The 21,844-nt window shown below is 42.7% G+C and overlaps 1 protein-coding gene across 1 annotated transcript in view; it reads right to left on the bottom strand.

Moving 5' to 3' along the window:
- The window catches only part of FGFR2 (fibroblast growth factor receptor 2), a 131,827-nt gene extending 120,108 nt beyond the window's left edge, over positions 1-11,719 (bottom strand). Inside the window, exon 1 of the mRNA XM_075935341.2 lies at positions 11,597-11,719. The gene's annotated coding sequence lies outside the window, so the exon portion shown is untranslated. The remainder of the gene's footprint in view (positions 1-11,596) is intronic.
- Between the last annotated feature and the right edge of the window lie 10,125 nt (positions 11,720-21,844).

The following is a 21,844-nucleotide window of genomic DNA, read 5'->3' as shown; positions in this document are numbered from 1 at the left end:
GCCGTCTGGGTGGCCGTCGGGTCTGGACTCCTGAGAAGAGGGGGGCTTTTCCCCCTGCTCTCCCCTTCCTCTGCACGCTGTCCTCCCCTCCTGCTTGCCACCGCTCACTCCTTCCCCCCCCCCCCCCGGGGCGGAAGGGGTCACCTTTTTAAAGTTCCCGCCGGGGTTCACGTTCCCCCGCACGTCGCCGGGCGGGCGTTACCACCACCGCCCATCCTGCCCCCTGATTGGCCGGCTGCCCTGTCAGTCTGGGCGGGGGAACGCCGCCCGTGCTAACCCTCGCCCCCTGCACCGTTTGCCGCCACGCGGCCGCTTGTCAGCAGAGCGGCCCGCTTCTCCTGCCCCGGCGCGGCGTGAGTACACGCCGCACACCCCTGACAGGGCCCCCCCCCCCCCGCGGCAAGAAGGGCCCGTTCGGCGGCGCCCCAGGGACGGGCGGGGGTCGCCTCGTCACACCGGCATGCGGAAGGCGGGGCCAGACAAAAAGGTCTCGACGGGCCGGATGAGAGGGCCTCGCGGGCCGCATCCGGCCCGCGGGCCGTAGTTTGGAGACCCCTGTCCTAGAGGAACCAGTGGAGCAATTAGAGAAAATTCCCAAAGGAAACTCTTACAGTGATTTCCATTTTTTTTAGCTCTCTGGCAGGTTTTCCTGCAGGGCAAGACAATGGGGCCCAATGATATTTTATACCTAGAATTTGGTTTAAAAACATCTCCATTTCTCAGGTACTAAGAGGAACAGAGATAATTCCAGAGAAAAATCCCCATGATTTTTTGCAAGCTGATAGATCCTGGGAACAAAACTGCAAGAAGAAAACATTTGTAGAGCTCTTTCAAAACTCAGAGGTTCAGTCATAAGTGCTACTACTACTAATTCATTCATCTAGGAATCTTTTCAGAATACAGCGATGGTAGTCACCATTCAGTGTTTATATAGCATAACATCAGACCAGATTTTCTATTATTGCTTAGCTATTACTGACACAAAAGCTGCAGAAAAGCCTGAGGACCAGATCCTCAGCTGGTGTAATTCAACATAGCTTCGTTGATTTGTTCACCAGTTCACACCATCTGGTCTCAGTCATTCTTAGGAAGCATATCACTACTGCATCGCTACAAGCACTTACTTTTCCTGTTGCTTTACAGAATTAATAGGCATTATTCTTACTAGAGAGCAGTCAGTACCAAACGCCATTATAACTGATACTGTCTTCTCAATGCGAACCAATTAACAAGGTTGCAAAAAGACTGCTCTACCTTTCGGCCACAGATAAGATGAGCTCAGGGTCAAGCACATTAGCAGAATGGTCAAACACATTTACAGCCGTTTGTATGATGCATATCTTGTGAAGAAATAAACTTAATTTTCCAGTGCTGCCAATCCAGAGACATGCATCCAAACATTTTACAAACAAACACAAAGAAATGCTGCTTGACTGAATCCTTCCACAAGTAAACTTCGCTGTCATAAGCCACTAGCTTTTCAGCAGAGTAGCTATTCTTGTTGCCCCTATTCCCTGACATTTCAGTTCCTGAAGAACAATTGTGACTAACTGTCTCATTTTTGGATTAAGAGATGTCTAGAGAAAAAGAAAATTAAGGTTTCTAACACTGACACTAATTTTTACAAATTTAATCAGGGTAGAAGTGTTAAGTGAAGCAAATCTTAAAATTAGCTTAAGATGCACGCAGCAAGTTCCAACTTGGACACATGGTAACTTAAATATAATGGAACAAGAGTAGTTTTTAAATCTCTACAAAGTCCCCCTTTCAAAAGAATTGAGGTCTCTCATTTTTCTAAACCATGACAGATCCCCTCCCAGTTTATTAAAATGCACCTCTGATTTTCCAGTACACTATGGACAGCAATTAATCCAGCAGGGGTCAGTTTATGAGCCCAAATGACTGAGAATCACTTGTGCATTGTGTCTGGTACTCCACCAGAACATGAAGTGCAAGGGGTGTGGACGGGACAGCATCTCCTGTCGACACACCACAGTAAATACACTGCAGTAAGTAGATCTAAGTCTACTATTCATGTAGCTGAAGTTGTGTAATTTAGATCATGGGGCCTTGCGGATAGGAGGAGAGAAGCAAGAAGGAAAAACACTCTGGCTTGGTCTATGCTACAGATTTAGGTCGACATAATGCAGCTTCTCTCGACCTAATTATGCCAGTGTACACACCACAGCCTTGTTCCCGCCCATGTAACTGCCCTTCTACACCAATGTGATAACTCCACCTCCACAAGAGATGTAGGATTTATGTCAGTGTGGTTAGGTTGATGCAGCATCTGTGTAGATACTGTTTCTTACCTCAGCCATTGGGGCAGGTGGGAGGCTCCAGCTAGAATCTGGGTGTCCCTAGTCTCCTTGCTCCCCACTCCGAGCCCAGTTGCCTCCCACTTTCCAGCCCAACTGCTGCCCAGGCTCCCCATTGCCAGGTGAAGAGCCAAGAGGGGACAGCTTGGCTCCCCATAGCAGGGAGCTGAGAGCCCAGAGTCAGCCGAGTCGCAGGCGGGGAGCTGAGTGTGCAGAGCTGACTGCCCAGGCTTTCAGCACTCCACACTGTTCCTCTTACGTCAGTGGAAGTGCTCCTGGTGAGGACGTGCACCACTGACAGAAGGAGGCTAGCATGGACATGAACCACTGCAGTGATTGTATGTCAACCCAATGTAGGTCAACTTATGATTCCAGTATAGACATGCCATCCTACCTCTTCAGTAGGAATGGAGAGGTGGAGGGCAGCTATATATGGTGAGGATGTCTGGAAAGCTTCTCCTCCCCACCCCTGCTCTTAGTCATGCATTCTGAGACTGGCTTGTGGACTGGTCTGCAAAGTGCTTGCTGATGCTGACTGGCCCTATGGTGCTGGCCCTTCTTGTTTACAGCTGCTAAATTGCATGTGAGGACAGCTACAGATCTAGTCACAAATTTCCTTGTGCCCCTTCTCCAGATAAGCCAATGCTATAGCTGTCGCTGCAGTGCTGTGGAATTACTGGTGCTGAGGTTCCAAAAGAGAACCACTGGAAGACCAGAAATTTTCAGAGATAACCCAAGATCCAAACACTCCAGAATGCCACAGGGTTGTGCTGGCAAACAAGAATCTTACCTTCTCTCTACAGCTAGATGATCTAGATTCCCATGCTCCTCTCCTGAATGCACTGCATGAAGTACCCCAAAGTCAGTGAGACAAGAAAACCTGCTCTCCCCTCTGATGCTCATGAAGGAGAATGTTCCACAAGCCACACTATAGCAAGATGCGGTCCAAGTGATGAAAAACCACGAGAACCCCTATGTTAAAGATTTGTGTCCAGATAATGCCACTGTTGTTGATGCTGAGTACTGCCTTAATCCTCCAGGATAAAATAAAATAAAATAAAATAAAATAAAATAAAATAAAATAAAATACAAGAGGAGGCTCCAGACTTTGGCCCTTCGTCTTCCAGCCTTTTGCAATGATGTTCTGGAAATCTCTCTAGCTGTAAGATTTCTTGGCATTCAGACAAAACAGTGAGGCCGTGTGGCCCCTCACCAATAAATTCCTACCTGTCTATGCTGTGCTGTGCTGTCACATTCCGTTTCCTGAGGGGACACACTGCTTGCTGGAGTGAACACAGGTAACCTTGCGGGGACTTCAAAGGGATTGCTAAAACAGTCTGAAATGAATTTCTCCTGAAGAGTAATGTGCAACATGTTTGGGCATGGGCAGTGGCAGGGTGGAGGAAGAGAGATGCTGGTGGTTTAGATTATATTAGATAGACGTACTTGCCTTTTGGGGGGCCCAAGACAGTCCTAGGTAGTCAAATATAATTAACTGCTGTTCAGACTGGAACATTTGACCTTGGCTTACCCACAGATCTGAAGGGCCTACTTATGTAGTAAATAATGGCAGTCATTTATGTGTTTGAAGAGGGGCGGGGGTCACAGTAGACACGCATGAGAAAAAACGAGTCTGGCTGTACTAAAAACATAGATCACTGAATTCTGACTGACTCTAGATATGGTATTTCTATTGTCCCAGCCAGGGGAGTCGACAGGGTCTGCAGGCCCCTGGACAAAGTGTGTGTGTGGGGGGGGGGGGAGGGGAGGGTGTCTCCATTCTCCCAGAAGGGGAGAGCCCTCACTCAAAAGGGCAAGGCCTAGGACAGCCAGTCCTCCGCACCGCCCAGAGCACAGCACTGGACCCTCCCCAGCCCTCAGAGCCACGTGGAACACACCACCTGGCACTACCACGGTGATTTAAAGGACTTGAGGCTCCAGCCCTGACTACTGCAACAGTGGCAGTGGTTACAGCCTGGAGCCCTGGGCCCCTTTGAATCACTGGGCTCTGGGCAACTGCCCCCTTTACACACACACACACACACACACACACACACACACACACACACACACACACACACCCTGTTGGTGGGCCTAGTCCTATCACTGTAGTATCAGAGCAACCATAATCTTTCAGAGCTCTCTCTGTTATCTCACTCAACAGGTAGGTAAATTAAGGCACTAGGGCATGTCTAGAGTGGCATGATTTTCCGGAAATGCTTAACAGAAAAGTTTTCCATTAAAAGCATTTTCGGAATAGAGCATCTAGATTAGCACGGATGCTTTTCCGCAAAAGCACTTCTTGCGGAAAAGCGTCCATGCCAATCTAGACACAGTTTTCCGCAAAAAAGCCCCGATCACCATTTTCGCGATCGGGGCATTTTTGCGGAAAACTAAGCTGAGCTGTCTACACTGGCCCTTTTGCGCAAAAGTTTTGCGCAAAAGGACTTTTGCCCGAACGGGAGCAGCATAGTATTTCCGCAAGAACACTGACAATCTTACATGAGATCGTCAGTGCTTTTGCGGAAATTCAAGCAGCCAGTGTAGACAGCTGGAAAGTTTTTCCGGAAAAGCAGCTGATTTTCCGGAAAAACTGGCCAGTCTAGACACAGCCTAGGGGTATGCCTACACTGGGATAAAAGATCTGTGGATGACCCAGATCAGCTGACTCGGGTTCAGGCTGAAAAACTGCTGAGCATACTTCAGGCTCAGGCTGGAGGTTGAGCTCTGGGACCCCACAAGGTTGTACTACGTGAGGGTTACTTATGTAGTGTACCTACGTCTGCACTGATTCTCCAGTGAGCCAAGGGTCTAAACCTACTAATATTTAAGCGTGTATGTTTCTTTGCAAGATCCAGATTTCAGTTAGTTCTTCCTTTGGTGAAGGTGCACATCCTCAGACACTAAGAAAGGAGCAGGAAAAATATTAAAAGGAATTCCCCGTTTAAAAAAAAATCAGCGTGTAGAGCATTTCTGTGAAGATTTGTTTGTTTGTTTTGTTTTTAATTAGTCAATTTCAAAACATTCAAATTAGTATTGTCCCTGTAAGGGAAGGTTTACATTTGTAAGACAAAGCAGGCTATCAGTAAATTATACTGGAGTGTAATTTTTCATATGTAAAATGTTACAGTGCTGGCCTACCAAAAAAAAGTAATTAATGAAGAAACTGCAGTGCTCAATAATTTGTTAGCTGAAATGGAAGCGACTACTCGCTTTGCAAATTCATTTTGCTGTGAGTACAAGTTTGAGAAATGGAGGTGGAATAGTGGGTTTAAGAACAACAAAATAAAGCTTGGTTTTTTAAATAATTTGTGGCTAAATTCAGTGAAGCACTTTAGCAAAGAGTGATTCTGAAAATGGTCTCAGCTTATATAAGAACAATATAATATCTGCTCTAGCAAAAAATTGTTGTACATTTCTGAATGTACATTTTGAGATTCTTCGTGTTTACCTCAATGTCCATTAGCTATAATAGCTATCCTCCCTCAGGAGTATTCCCTGCTGAATGCATATTCTGAGACCTGAATCAGCAATGCCATCCTGAGCTTCCAGAACAAATTTGCTTTGCTTACAAAGTAAAAAGATGCCATGTTCCAGCTGCCAACTCTGAGCATCAGCCTGTGATCGAAGTCAGGTCCTTCTGGCCTACACATCTTCATGAAAGATTCTTCAAGGTAAATTCTTCTCTCACACATGTGTAACTCATTCCTTTATGAGGTAAAGGTAGAACTGAACCCTTCTCCCTTCCTCCCCACCCCACCCCCCGCAAAAAATCCCTCTCAAACATTTTTTATCTGAAAATGGCCTCCCTTTCCCAAAATGATTTGTGTGTGTGGAAACTTTTCGTTTATTTTAAATTTTGTCAGTTTTGGAAAGCCTTTCTACTAACTTCTTCAGTGGGGTCATGTCTACACAGCAGGGCAAAAGTTGAATTATGTGACAACTTGAGCTAAGTCAATTGTGCAGCTCAAGTCGAAATAGCTTAATTCAACACTCTTCCTTTGACTTCCCTTACTTCTTGTGAAATCTTCCAGCTCGACATTATTTCAAAATAATTGCTTGCTGTGTAGACAAGCTCTTTGTTATTTCAGAATAACATCAGTTATTCTGAATGTGTAGATGTAGCCTGGGTGAATTTTTGTGAGGAACAATCCAGCATTGACAAGATGACAAACTAGATGGTCTTCTAAGACCCTGGTTTTAACTCAGAGAATCATTTTCATATATCTACTACCAGGCTGTGTCTACACTGGCATCCCTTCCGGAAAAGGGATGCTAATGTAGCACTTTGGAATAGGCAAATCCGCGGAGGATTTAAATATCCCCCGCGGTATTTGCATTAACATGGCTGCCGATTTTTTCCGGCTTGGAGATAAGCCGGAGAAAAGCGCCAGTCTAGACGTGATTCTCCGGAAAAGTAGGAATAAGAGATCCTCCGGAAAAGGCTTTATTTTCCGGAGAATCACGTCTAGACTGGCGCTTTTCTCCGGCTTATCTCCAAGCCGGAAAAAAAGCGGCAGCCATGTTAATGCAAATACCACGGGGGATATTTAAATCCCCCATGGATTTGCCTATTCCAAAGTGCTACATTAGCATCCCTTTTCCAGAAGGGATGCCAGTGTAGACACAGCCCCAGAGTATTAGTTCATCATCTTTGAGAACTTGCTTTTGACTTGAACAAATTGATCCCCTCTTTCTCCCTTTCCCCAAGTTTATGCTTTAAGACAAAATACTTTTGACATTCACAGTTAACAAAATAGTAATGCACCCCTATTATATGTTCAATAATAGGTTTTAAGCAGAGCAAGAGTAAATCTGACTAGTCTAGTTAGAGGGGAAAAGAGTTTAAGGATTAATCAGTCCCAGTTGGAGGAAGAAATCAAGTTGAGTCTGTATCATGGGAAATGCAAGAACTACTATATAGATTTCCAGAAATCAGTTTATCTGCCAACTATTTCCAATATTAAAACATGGATCATTTAATTTACAAGCCAATTAAGTGTGACAATTCACAGCTCATGTACACAGTCACTCACTGCTGTCATTAATAAAAGAGAAAAGGAACCCATTGTAAATAGCATTTTCTTTTTTGATATTTTTCCTATAGGAAAACCAGAAATGCAGACTGGGCTTTATCACGGTGATAATCGCCACTAGAAGAGGACAACCAACAGAAGTAAGAGTGACTATATTTAAATATAATAGCTAGGTTTACATAATGCACAAAGAGTAAGTCATAGTTGTAGTAAGTTGAGGGTCAGTAACATGGAGTCAGCAGGCCTAAATAGAGGCCTGTAACATGAAAACAGCAACAGACCTGCAATCTAGTGAGCAAGACTTTGGTTCAGTAACAGGAGCCAAGAAAGAGGCCCTACTGATAACTGTGTAATTGTGTAAGTTAGGTGAAGCATGGAAGGGCACAGGGAAGCACCAAGTACAAACTGTAAGCCAAAGGGGAGTAATGGAACATCTTAATAAGAAACGTCTTGGTACAAAGACTCCCTAAAAACTAATGCACATACCGATCTAGGTTCAGGACTGGGTCGAGATTGACAGCATGAACGATAGGAAGTAAGCCCCCCTTCTGTAAGGTGAGGGGTGGTAACGAGGCAACAGAGGGTGGCAACATGGTACGTAAATAAGTGATGTAAGTTGTTTTTACCTGTCTATAAAAGGATACCGCAAAGGGTGCTCTCTGGCCGACCTTGGGGGGGAGGGGGCCTGCACTAGGCACCTGAATGGCAGGTGTCATTGCCTAAACTTACAGAATGCATAGTAGCTTAACTTTGACTAACTGCTGTTAATATCTGATATATGGCAATAGGCCTGCCCCGTGTTGGTACCTTGTCAATGCAGGCCATAGTGCCCAGTGGTGTAACATTGAACTGATCTCTGTTATCAACTGGTAGAGCTTCACATTTGACCATAAACCTGCTCGACTGATTTCTAACCTTGCCTGCATCTGTCGTTTCCGGGGTCTCTCAGAGATCTCCTGTGTTGACCCAAGTGCACAGGGTCTAACACTCTAGATAAAGGGAGTACCTATTGTTACGCACGCAACCGAAAGTTTATCATCACCGACAGAGTAGAGGTCCTGTCAGGAGCACGCTAGGATGACCCTGACTAGACAACGCTGACACTTACAGTTCAGACCACCGAAGGTACCGAGATACAGAACACCAATGTACGACAATAGTTTTCCATCTACAGTCTACAGAATGATGTCTTTAGACGGTTTCTATCCTGTATGGAGCTACCCTAATCAACTCCTATGCTGTTTACAACTCCAGAAGGCTGATTGCTAGAGAATGGGATGGGGAATTCCCCGGTGCTAAGAGAAACCTGGCCCCATCAGCGAAGCATATATTATAGGAGTCATGGCAGATGTCAAGCTCTGGCCTTTAAAAGAATTGTAGTTAATGTGGGAGTACACAGACCTAAAGAACCTGCAGTAGCAATCATTAAATAATGTTGCTTTCTTCAAATATCTAAATCACATGACAATTTGTGACATTTTCACAATAAAAACTTTTACCTTCAAGGATTGCAAATACTATTTTAAGTGAGCGGAAAGTGAGCAGAATGAAGTTCTGGAGTATATAACACTATGCAATTTCATCTATGGTATTCCTTGGCAAACTACCACCTGGCAAGATACCATAAAGGCACCCAACTTGACATGCAAAAGATGGAACCAAAGCATTGTAAAAACCCTCTGGAAAAGCTTGTATTGAATGTCTTCTAAGCTAAGGAAATTTAATTTCATAGCAAGTTTCTTGGGGGAAATGGGTAGGGAACGAAGATCGTCATAGACGACAATTTGGAAGTGTCATGATTATGAGAGAGGGCTAGCAGCCGGGGGACTAAGGAGTTAACCACACTTATCCAGGTGGAGTGGCCAATAGAAAAGTAGGTAGGACTTTCAACTGGGACAAAGGAATTTTGTTTTTTCCTCCTTTGTCTCTGGGGGGTTTGCTCTGCAGCTACTGAGAGAGACAAGCTTGTCTGTCTCTCTCTCCCTCCAAGAAAAGACTCTTTCTTCACTTTCTGTAAGTAGGGTAAAGTTTAGATAAATCCATTAGGTTTTATTGTTTTCTCTTTGGGGATGAGGTCTGATGTCTGTGCACACTTCAAGAAATGGTTGGTTTTTCTCTGTAACTAAGTTCTAAGCCCATGGAGTTTCTCCATGAGTATATCATGTTACTTTTCCATCTAGGCATTAAGCTTGCAACAGGAATATTGTTGTGATGATAAATGTTCTCTTTTCATAGAATCATAGAATACTAGGACTGGTAGGGACCTCGAGGGGTCATCGAGTCCAGTCCCCTGCCCTCATGGCAGGACCCAGTACTGTCTAGACCATCCCTGATAGACATTTATCTAACCTACTCTTAAATATCTCCAGAGATGGAGATTCCACAACCTCCCTGGGCAATTTATTCCAGTGTTTGACTACCCTGATAGTTAGGAACGTTTTTCTAATGTCCAACCTGAACCTCCCTTGCTGCAGTTTAAGCCCATTGCTTCTTGTTCTATCCTCAGAGGCTAAGATGAACAAGTTTTCTCCCTCCTCCTTATGACACCCTTTCAGATACCTGAAAACTTCTATCATGTCCCCCTCAATCTTCTCTTTTCTAAAATAAACAAACCAAATTTTTTCAGCCTTCCTTCATAGGTCATGTTCTCTAGACCTTTAATCATTCTTGTTGCTCTTCTCTGGACCCTCTCCAATTTCTCCATATCTTTCTTGAAATGCGGTGCCCAGAACTGGACACAATACTCCGAGGCCTAACTAGTGCAGAGTAGAGCAGAAGATTGACTTCTCGTGCCTTGCTCACAACACACCTGTTAATGCATCCCAGAATCATGTTTCCTTTTTTTGTAACAGCATCACACTGCTGACTCATATGCAACTTGTGGTCCAAGCTGAATTATTAACCTGGAATTGGTTAATCGTGTGCCCTGATTTTTACTTTAGGGGTGAGATTTCCCAAATGATCTTTCCCTTGATTGCTTTATTTATATTTGGGTGGTGGCAGCGGAAGTTTTATTCCCAACATCTAGGGTTTTAAGATTTTGGGGGGAAGTTTTATACCAAAGCCTGATAGATAAGGTTTTGGGGTACACTTGCAGGCCCCCACTTCTGCATTTATCATGCCAGAGTGGGGAAGGAGCCATGACAGGAACACTTATTTTATTTTTCATCTCAAATACTAATATTTTTACATTTACTATATGAAGGGGGATTCATTAAACCAGAGGGTCTCAAACTTCATTAGACACACCCTCTTCTGACAATAAAAATTTCTACATGACCCCATGAGGGGAGACCAAAGTCTGAGCCCTCCTGAGTACCAGTACCCTGGGGTGCAGGGCCCTGCAATCTGAGTCCCAATACACAGAACTGAAAACCTCAAACATTGGCCTTTGGGCCTTGGTTATGAGCGACGAAGCACTATGGCAGAGGGTAATTCAGTATATCATATAAAACATTATTTCATAGATTTTCTTAGGTTCATAAGACTGGCCCCCGGTCTTTTGACAGGTCAACTAAGTCCAGTCCCCGCACTCACAACAGGACTATTCTAGACAGTCACTACAGCAATGGAGAGGTGGATTCACTACAGCAATGGGAGAACTTCTCCTGAGAGGCAGTAGCTAAGTCAACAGAAGAATTCTTCCATTTACCTAGCACTGTCTACACAGGAGGTTAGGTTGTATTTTTTCATCCTCCTGAGAGACATAGCTATGTCAATGAATGATTCAAGTATTGACCAGCCCTTATTCCCATTTGACAGACCAGGAAACAGACACCAGGGTGGTAACTTTTCTGAGGCCATCCAGCAAACTGGTGACAGTGTCAGGACTAGAACATGGTAGTTCCTTGCTCCCAGTACTGTGTTCAAACTAGCCTTTGTTCTAAGATCCTTCCCCCTGGAATTTACCCTGAAAACCACTTTCATGGAACTAACAAACCTATATATTCCCTGTATCCCCCACTATTCAGCAAATAAAACAAAACACAATATAAATAAATAAATATTAAATCAAAACATCCAGTCAAAACACAAATGCCACAATAGACTCAGCACAGCATGTACATGCAAAACTGCAGTTTTCACCAGAAGCTTAGGGTATAGAATTATGTATTATATGCAGTTAGGAATCTGCAGGAAAATGTGCTATGAAGATCCTTTTCCATGACTGTCCATGAACTACAATTCACAGAAGGTTTATGGTGTTGGACAAATACAACGTGAAAATAAACTCTACGATACCTGTTTGCTTTCTTCCATTGAATAGGCAAAGGCTAAAAGAATGCCAAACACTCCGTCAGGGAAAGCTTTGCTTCAATAGGTGTGTCTACGTGTCTTGAACATGTTGCTGCTTGACAGGTCTCCCTTTTTGTGTGGGTGGTGTTCACATAAAAAGACAGACATGAAACTCAGAAATGATATCACAATGCAAAGTTAACTCATGGCATGCCTTAGGGCTGCACAGCACCAAGTCATACTCAGCAAAACAATGCTTGTCATTTCTTTCCTTTGGAAGTCATAGCATCAAATTTACAACAAAGTTCATTTAGCCATTAACCTGTGAAAAGCCCTCATTCTCGGGTGCATGGGGAGAAGTGAAAAATATTATTGGGATGGTTTTGGAAGGGTCAGACCTCCGGGTTTCTGAGAAGAAAGAGATAGTGAATTTTGAGGGCTAAGTCTAGATTAAAACAAGGCATTTGCTTCATTTCCAGCCATCCATGTAGATGTACTAGTTCAAAATCTTCCTTCAGGCAAGGGGAGATAAGATTCATACCCAAAGAGCTCATTTCATGTTGAAGCCCTAATAAGCACAAATTGCACCTTTCCTTGTGTGTACTGAGGCAGTGGTTTTAAACTACAGGTTGCAGCTCAGGATTGAGTAGCAGAATGTCTGGCACTGGATCTCGTTGATGCAGTGTGGTCAGTGAGGGTACTAACGCACCCTTCCCACCTGTCCTGGCTCTGCAGACTGCACTGCCCCCCAGAAGTGGCCAACAGCAGGCCTGGCTCCTAGGTGAGAATGGGGGGCAAAAGAGTGCACAGGGCTTTGTGCATTGCTTCTGCCCTGAGCACTAGCTCCATGATCCCAATGGTTAGAACCTGCTACTGGCTGCTTCTGGGGTGCAACATAGTCTGTGGTGCCAGGACAGGCAGGAAACCTACTTGTACCGCTGCAGCACTGACTGGGGGCCACTCGAGATAAGCTCTTCCTGGCCTAGCCCTGCTGCACTCCCAAAACTGAAGCTCTCATCATCAGCCCACACTTTAGTCAAATTATGTTGGGTCACAGGCATCAATTTTCATCAGCTGGATCATGAGAAAAAAGTCTGAAACCCACCGTGCTAGAGATCACAAACTACTGATTGCTGGAACTGCAAATTAGCCCCAGCATGACCAGCACATTAGTGCTGTCATCCTTGTGTTTTAAACAAAGGAAACGGGGACAAGGTAGTAAGCACACCTGTTGCCTGGAAGCTGCCTTTCGTTTCCATGCTCTGGTCTTTGTTAGCAAACAGTATAACAAGTAAATATGTTTTGGTTTTGTCTGAGGCAACTACCACCTCAAGATTTCCACATCTTCTGGTCCATGTTATTTTCAATTTTAAAAAGCTGTATTTCTTGGCCTGGTATCACAGAGTGAAGACAGACGTTTGTGGGGAAAATGAGACTGAATTCATGAAACCAAATGGCTGTGGGATTGGTAGAGATACCAGGTGAGATTACGTGTAAGTGGTGCAGCACAGAACTCACTGCTTCTGGGGGAACGGGTGCAAATGGCTTTAAGCCATCTTGGACCCTCCTGTTCCTGGGCTGCTCCAGGGGAAAGAGGCCTCTGGAGTACTTTAGCAGCCCTCCAGGTCTGTGCTGTGGGCTGTAGAACTACCAAAATCTCAACAGCATTGTGTACCACTATTTTTAGGGGCTCTCTCAAGCAGCATTAGCACATGTATGTCTACCCAGGGAATGACACCTCCCAACTGCTGCATAGACATGCCACTTCAACGCAGTCCAGGTCAACTATCAAACAACGTTACATTCCAAGTCATTACACCATTAAACAAGATTGTGGTCTCATTGCAGTTTCTAGTGGACAGATATCAAGATCGTAGGATGGCAAAATTAGGACAAATTGACACCTCTAATGGTCCTTTCTGTGGAATGCAAGGAGGGAATGAATAGGTATGGAAACTGAACTGCTACACTGTGCTATAGAATGGTTCTTCAGTCCCAGGTGAAACACATTTCTGCAGACACACAGGCAGTTTAACATGCAGCTGCATGTGCTGTACCTGTTCCACAAATAAACAGAGGTTTTTAGTTGTCAGACTGCCAGTCCAGCACTTTACATGATCTCTCTACTATAAATTTTAATGATACATCTAAAGGATTCCACTTTATTTAATAAGTAATATCTTTAACAGTTAGTTGTGCTTGATTTCTTTAAAAAAAATACTAGGACAGCGAGAGTCAAAACAAAATTTGATCCAAAATGTATATTCCTTTATGGTGGGAAAGAACTATTTTTTAACTCTCAGTGGCTGACAGGAAGCACTTTCCTCTGCAGACAGGACAGTACTGCGGCTATCCAAGAGGCTACAGTGAGATCATCACTGTCTTTCACCACCAGTAATGTGGCAGTGCTCATTAGGTGAACTGAGTGTCTATCCTTTGTCCCAGCACAGTACTTAATTAGGCACATGCTTAACTTTAAATATGGGAGTATCTCATTGGTTGCCACAACTCACATGGTTTAAATATAAACACAAAAAATGCAAAAAAAAAAATCTACTTGTGACATTTCAGGATGAAAAGGCAAGGTAAGAAATGTTTCTAGTTCCCTAGAGTTATATAACAATTAAAGAAAAGGAAAAGCACCACTTTAAGGAAAGTAAAAGTAAAACAGTGAAAAATAAAAAAAATAAACCCAGGGACCCAAGAACTTAAACAAGGGTCCAGTTGAACACAAAATCCTGATAAGGACTCACTCATGTCTAAGCAAATGAATAAATATTCTTACCCATTCTCTCTCCTTATCTGGTAAGATGTTTCTAACAAAACCTGTTTTCAGAATAAAGATATTGGTGATGTTTTTATTGCCATCATAGTCCATCCAAGATGATGCATCTGGTTTGAGAGTCACAGAAATATTCTTGTTAAAAATGCTGCCAAAAAACCTAAATGAAAACAGCACACCCATTTTGCAGCATTATCAGGATTTTTTTCCAGGGGGTGTTTATATGGACTAAGATTCATTTAACAAGGCAAAAGTTGGAGCTTTCACATACTACATTATGTCTCTGAAGGTTCTCCTGACGAGGGTTAAGTCTTTATACCACTTCCAAGTGAAGCAGCCAAGAAAAAGAAGAAACAAATGCTGCTGCTGCTGCTACTACTACTGAGTACAGAGGCCTCCTTTTCAAGAAATGTGATTTATGGAATGAAGTTCCTGGCATGTCTGCCACAGGGTGTCACAATGTGTGTCTAAAATCCAAGGCTGAAATATGATCCTTATTCCTTCCAAAACACATTGTGGCTTCTAGCAAGTTCTTTTGAAAATTATAAGCAATCTGTTTCTCAGGAGGCTGTATTCTTTATGCCTCTTACATTATGAAGGGTGTATTCATTCTCCCTTTTCTTTTTCAGACCTACTTAGAATATTTCTGGGGAATCAGAAGAGGTTTCTTTCTAATTTCATGTGAATTTAGTGGTTGTGAAAGCTGCTTTATAAAACCCTAGACACTTGTTCTTTTTTCTTTCTTGTTAACCAAAGATCTGATACAATTTGGACAGCAGCAGAGCAAATCACTCCACACTGCCATATCTACCTCTCGATACAGACCAAAACACCTCTCCTTGTCAAAGGGTAGCCTCTCAGCGGCCCATTCGTGTGCAGTAGATACTTGCCCACTGGGGAACTGGAGGGAGATCATCAAAGTCAGTTCACATAAGTTATCAAATGGTGACTAATAACTCAAAATCACTTCTGACCTTGAGCTGAATTTGAACTGTTCATTTAAAGAGCTTCAACACCTAATGCTCAATCTCTCTATTCTCTTTCATTTGGGGCAAAAGCTTTTATATTAACCTTTTCCTAAATTACATTATGTATCTGCAATATATTGTGTGTTACATACTTCTCTCTCACTCTGCTACTTGCTGTGAAGCACTGATTCTTTCAGAAACTCAGATCTAAGAACCAGTGAAGTTAAACATCATCATTGCTATTTTCTTTGTGGAGCTGTAACACCAGTATCCCCTTCTGGCTCAGGGCTCTATTATACCTGATTCTCTACAAGCCATAGGACAGTCCTTGCCCTGTAGGGCTTTCATCCTTTCTTGGCTATTTTTTGTGGACAACATGACAGCAGCGTCCCCTGGATGTAGGACTGAAAGCCAATAGGGGTAGTAGCCTTATGAATTTGTTCAGGGAAGGTGTTGTGGAAGGAAATACAGAGACATTAATGGGACAAGAATAAATTTTTTCAAGTTGCTATGTGCTTCCACTATATTAGTATTAAAAAAAGCAGAATATGTGAGCGAGAGTGTTTAAATTATAGAACCTGTATTGCCTTAGGCTGTCAGCATTCTCAGGCAACTCATTAATGAACTCATATAAAAATTGCTTAAAAAAAAGAAACATACATAATTTTAGACAAACCAAGGAAAAGCTGAACATGTGCTTTCCATTGGCTTTAGTGGCTTTTTTGAGCAGGCCCCATTTGAACCACAAAGCATTTTTAAACCTCTTGCTATTCATCATTCTTGTCATTCATTTTTTACAGAAGACAAATGTCTCCCAGGATGATACAGGACACGGTCCAGCCCCCCGTGAAGCCAAAGGGAGGTTTTGCCACTAACTTCACTGTGCATCAGATCTCATTCCCATTGTGTTGGTTTTTCCCAAACAGCAACGGAAGAAAGAGGATTTTTTATTTCTCGTAATGCTCACAATAGGCAAGGCATTTTCCAGACATAAAAAGGGATTCTACGTCATCCCCCCAAATGACCTAAAGAAACTGGGGAAAATGCTTAGAACTGAACACATTTGAAAGGCAAGGACCCATCACTTCTGCTCTTTATTAAAAACTATCCCTCCACCCATTTCTGTACTGTTGAAATACTGTGGATGAAATCCTGGCTCTGATGAAATCAGTAGGAGTTTTGCAATCTACTTCAGTAGGACCAAGATTTCACCCCATGTCTTCACTCATTGTACACATTAAAGAGAGCTCTGGCAGGAAGTCAATGCTACAGTGAAGGTCAATTTGACACCTCCTCCAAGCATTTATCTTCAGTTATTTGGAAAATTCTGACTCAAAACTAGACAGACAGACCATTCTTAAGGAATGGCTACAGATGAACCACAATATCTTACAGTTAGATTGTAAGTTCTGGAGCAGAGACCTTTTTTTGTTCTCTATTTGTACAGCTCCTAGCACAATGCATTACTGGTCCATGACCAAGACTACTAGGTACTACAAGGTTACAAATCATAAATAATATCTTGAGAGAAACAGATGGGCTCTGCAAAGCTTACGGCACTTGAAGAAAACTGAACACAGACAAACTTGCAAACTGGAAATGTGTAGATAGTTCTGAAAAGGAGACGGAAAGTGACATCCAAGTTGAAATTCATGAAGCTCTTAGGTGAAGGATTCGGTCATTTAGAAAACCAGGAAAAGAAAGAAAAGCAAAGGTAAAACAAAGCCAGGGATACTCATGAAGTAGCAACTCTAAACACAATTCTGTCTAGAGAAGACTGTGTCCCCAAGTTACCTGGGCTGCATATTCTGGATGGTCTGATTTTCCTCCAGACCAGAAAACCAATAAATAGCTAAATATTGAACACCCTATTTGAAGTTCAGAACCAAGAAAAAGTACAGCTTGAAGCATGCACTAACAATGAGGTATTTTACAAACACCCAAATGCTTTCAGCCACCCTTGGCACTGAGATAAGAGTGACAGGCACCTTAAAAACACCAAACAGACTCAACTGCCTGTACTTAAGTGAAGGAATGCAAGTAGGAATTTACAGTAATTAAAATCTGGTTTTGTGCATGGGAGGATTCGAACCTTTTCCCATCAAAACTGTGTGACAATAGAAGGCAGTGAATACATGTGGGGTTCTCCAGTCAGTGAGGAAACTGAAGATGATGGTTGCTAAACAATAGGGAAATAATTGCCAGCGATTTAAGAACCGTAATTTACTGAGTGTGCTACAGTGATTCAGATAAATCTCACTATTTGTATCCTGAAGTCAGACATGTTTGCTTCAATTTCTTATTCAAAATTCAGACTTTAATACAATACTGTGGCCACTTTTATAAAAGTTCTCATCTCTTGCTGCTGGTAAGGGAAAATGTGTTTCCACTCCTTGTTATTGAACATATAGACGCATTGGGCCAGATCTTCGGGCGGAGGGCAGCTGCTTTGTCCCACCAGTAAATCATGGCCACTAAGCTGCCTCAAGGGAATCGCAATCATAGAAATGTAGGGTTGGAAGGGACTTTGAGAGGTCATTTAGTCGAGGCCCCTGCGCTGAGGCAGGACCAAGTAAATCTAGACCATTCCTGGCAGGAGTTTGGCCAACCTTTTATCAAAAAACTCCAGTGATGGGGATTGCACCACCTCTTTTGGAAGCTTATTCCAGTATTAAGTTAAAAATTTTCCACTTATCTAACCTAAACCTCCCTTGTGGCAGATTAAGCCCATTACTTCTTGCCATTTGGTAGCTTCTATGTGAAATGCCAGTTCCTAGTGCACAAGTGTCCATACCGTAAAATTTGGAAACAGTCCCGCCTCAAAGAGCTGACAAAAAAAAGGGACATTGAGGATTTATTCAGAAACACTGAGTTTACTTTACTCCATGGCTAGTCCTACTAACTTCACTGGAACTACTAGAAAGGTGCTATTCAGCATGGGCCAGGATAGCAGAATCTCATTCATAGAAGACAGCTGTCTGGGAAATCCAGGTGGAAAAATACAGATTGTTTGCTGACTATAATTAATAATACTTTATACCTGAAGACAGTTTATATCTTTTAGACTAGGGATGTAAAATGGTAGTTGAATAGTCATGTTCCCCCCCACACACCCTTGCTACCTCTATATCAGAGGCAGCAGGGGTGGGAGCAAGAGCCAGTGCTGGGGGGAGCCAGCTTAAAAGCCAGTTTCCCCAGCACTGTCTCCACAGTGTGGGGGGGAGGGGAGCGGAGAATGGGACAGGGGAGGCAGAGGCTGTGGGCCTCTCTTACTACATTTCAAAGGCAGAGGTGCAGTGGGAATAACAAGCACCCTCCATCAACTAATCAAGTAGTCAATGGAAATTCCATCAACTACTCATTTAGCTGTTTAATTGAAATTTAACATCCCTATTGTAGACATCAAAGCACTTCACAAAATGTGAACAATGATCATTGTCCACATTCCACAAATGAGGAAATTAAAGCATGAGAAATTAAGTTCCCAGTTCAACAAAGCACTGATTATTAAGTGCATGCTTAAGTCCAGTTGAAGTCATTGCTTCACTAAATAGGGATAGACATATGCATGTGTACAAATACTGGGCTGAATCAGGACTAAGTGACTTGACCAAGATCACACAGGGCAAAATCATTCATTGTGGTCCTCTCTGTCCGAGACAGAACATCAGAAATGGCTGCCCGTCGCAGGGAGCCATAGCCTGTAATACCTCTAATGCTGGTATAGGGGGCTCTGTCTGTGAGGTGGAGTGTTTTCCATATAAGGGCATGTAAATTAATAATCTTCCCCTGCTCGCTCCACCCATTGCAGTAAAAGATCAGCCAATGGGCTGACTTGTGCTCAGGCCTGCTACTCCACCCACTGCAGCAAAAACCAACCTATGGGGTGATAAGTTCACAGGCAATAAAACAGGCAGGCAGCCCCTCTCTCACTGGGGATTCGCATCGAGTGAACGTCTGGCCTGATCACCCAGACGCCTTGCACCCCCCGCTCTTGAGTCTTACTGAGCGTACTCTGAGTTGGTCGACCCGAGTGGAGACAGTTTATGAGCATGCGACAGGTACTTGTGTTCCTGCTGTCTCCAGAACTGGTATACCCCCCCCCCCCCCCCCGGCCATCATCCCTATCTTAATTGATTTTTTAGTTGTCCTTATTGCTTGTCAAGTGACAGTGGTTAAAAAGTTACTAAGTTAGTTTATAAATAGTTGTGGTTTAGGTTTTTTTACTGTTTCCTTGTATAAAGTTGTGTAAATAATCAGCCCTATGGACAATACCAGTGTTAATTCAACTGTTCCTAACCCCTGGGCAGTTATGGGGAATTACTGTGATTTAGAAAAGCCTCAGGGAATTGTTTTGTGTTGTCTGGCAATCTGTTTAATTTTTGTTCTGATGATTGTCTGGCGTCATCAAAATAAAATCAGTTTGTGCTTTTTGAAACCCCCAGTTGTGGTCTCATCCTTTCCGGCATCCCTTCGAACCTCGGGTATTACGGGGACTGACACTCTCTTCCATTTTCCTTCATTATGTATTCAGGCATGGTTCTCGGTCAAGTGAAGATTGGATTCACTCATTTGTACATGTGTGGACAGATAATCCTTATAAGAAAGAATACAAATTGACACTGCTGGGAGAGGTGAATGTGCAATTTGTTAGTATTTTCTCATACCTATGAAAACTTAAATATTAATTTTAACACCAGGAGTTATTAAAATAAATGGAGTGAATGTGCCCAATGTGGTTACATGCTTTGTTAGTTTATTAAAAGTTTCTATTCTTCATAAGCACAGTGTGTGGATTTTACTTCCATAACAGAGCCTGAATTGCATTGTGTTAAACATTTTACCGCAGCAGAAATGTAAAGTATGCACCCACTCCCTTGTCATTCAAATAAAAAAACTAAGCTAAACCTCTAATAATATTTTTTCATTCTAAAATGGTTCCTCGTTATGTCTTATTTTATACATCATAACATGCAAGATCCAAAAAAATCATATTATGAAATCAACAAATGCTATTTTCCCTCTCTTTTAATTACTGGCTTAAGGTTACTTATTTTACCAAGTGAGAACCACGTAGGACCTTCAGTAAGCGCGTCTTCATATTCTGGTTTTCCTCTCATAAATTACACTTCATATAACTAAGCCTTTCTTATTACTGGAAGCTGGGGATTTGCACAGAATCCAATGTTACAAAAACCTAAAATTCAATTAGAACTAATTATTTTGGGTTAGTTTATGAAGGCAGCATGGGATGCTCTATTTGAAGCTCAGTGCCAAAGTAAAGAACAAAAGGCTGTTTGCAGAGTTTGTTTTGCATAGGAAAATTAATATTTAACATTTAATTTTAGCAGTTTTGTTTAAGAGTCTAAAAAGTGAAAACACACTCTGAGGTCTGCTATTGCTGCTCCTTCTTCATGGTGGTTTCCCCTTTATATGAACCCTGCACCTCATCTCCTTTTGGCATCAGATGTCTTTACAGTTCCATAGGCAAGATGAGAGAGAGGCAAATGATCCCAAAAGAAAATGTCCGTGTTCCACTATAAACTGACTTAGCCTAGTACCAGGAATGATGTAGCTATGAGACTTCCATGACTGGAGACTCAGAAATGGTAATTTCCAGCAACAACATGTGCAATTCCTAATAGGGGTGTACACAATGAAAGGAGGGCTGTGACTTTATGGCCATTTTTAGAAAAAGGCATAGAAAAAAAACCTTTTACTATAGACTTGAGAGTTAGTTGACACAAAGGAGAATAGTATCCTGAGTTTCTATGACAAAAGAGCAGCCATATTTACTGAGAACCACACACCTCACTCTTTCTGGTAGATTAGTATCTTCAACTCATATGCAGTGTCATCCAACTGAGAAATTAAGATGTTGTGATGACTAATCCGTCTCTGCGCTAACCTCAACAAGATGGCATTAAAGTGCATGGTGCATGTCATAACCTCATGATCTGAAGACATTTTCATTATTCTTTTTATTGTGCAGCACATATGGTCCATTTCAGAGTACCCAACTGCAGAACAGGCATAATTCACTAAGGGCAGGATTGCAAACTGTCTTCTCCTCACTGCATAAGGGGGGACTTGCATAGGCAGCCAACATCAATTATTCTGTTCTTTATTCTCCCTTCTACTCTGGTAGTTCCTTCACATCTTTTTCAGGCTATGTCTTCACTGTGTTTGTTGGGGGAGGCGGGGTCAGAAAAAGATACACAAATTGCAAACTGCGATTTGCATACCTTTTTCTGCATGTTTTTTCAGAAGAGGCTTTTCTGACATTTGGCCCATCTACACAGGGCCAAATGTGGGGAAACCTCTTATTTCAGAAGATCCCTTATTCCTCATAAAATGAGGAACACAGGGATGCCGAAAGAATGTGCCTACTTTTTTGGAAACTCTTCCGAAAAAAATGGGTATGTTCCCTGGATTCAGCAGAGTTTTTGCGGGATACCTCTAGTAACCCAGAAAAACTCTGCAGTCTAAATATAGCCTCTGTGA

Source organism: Pelodiscus sinensis, chromosome 8, assembly GCF_052426305.1.
Source record: "Pelodiscus sinensis isolate ZL-2025 chromosome 8, ASM5242630v1, whole genome shotgun sequence".
Taxonomy (NCBI): Eukaryota; Metazoa; Chordata; order Testudines; family Trionychidae; genus Pelodiscus; species Pelodiscus sinensis.
The sequence above is the reverse complement of the archived record's forward strand: the minus strand, read 5'-3'. Positions and strand labels throughout refer to the sequence as shown.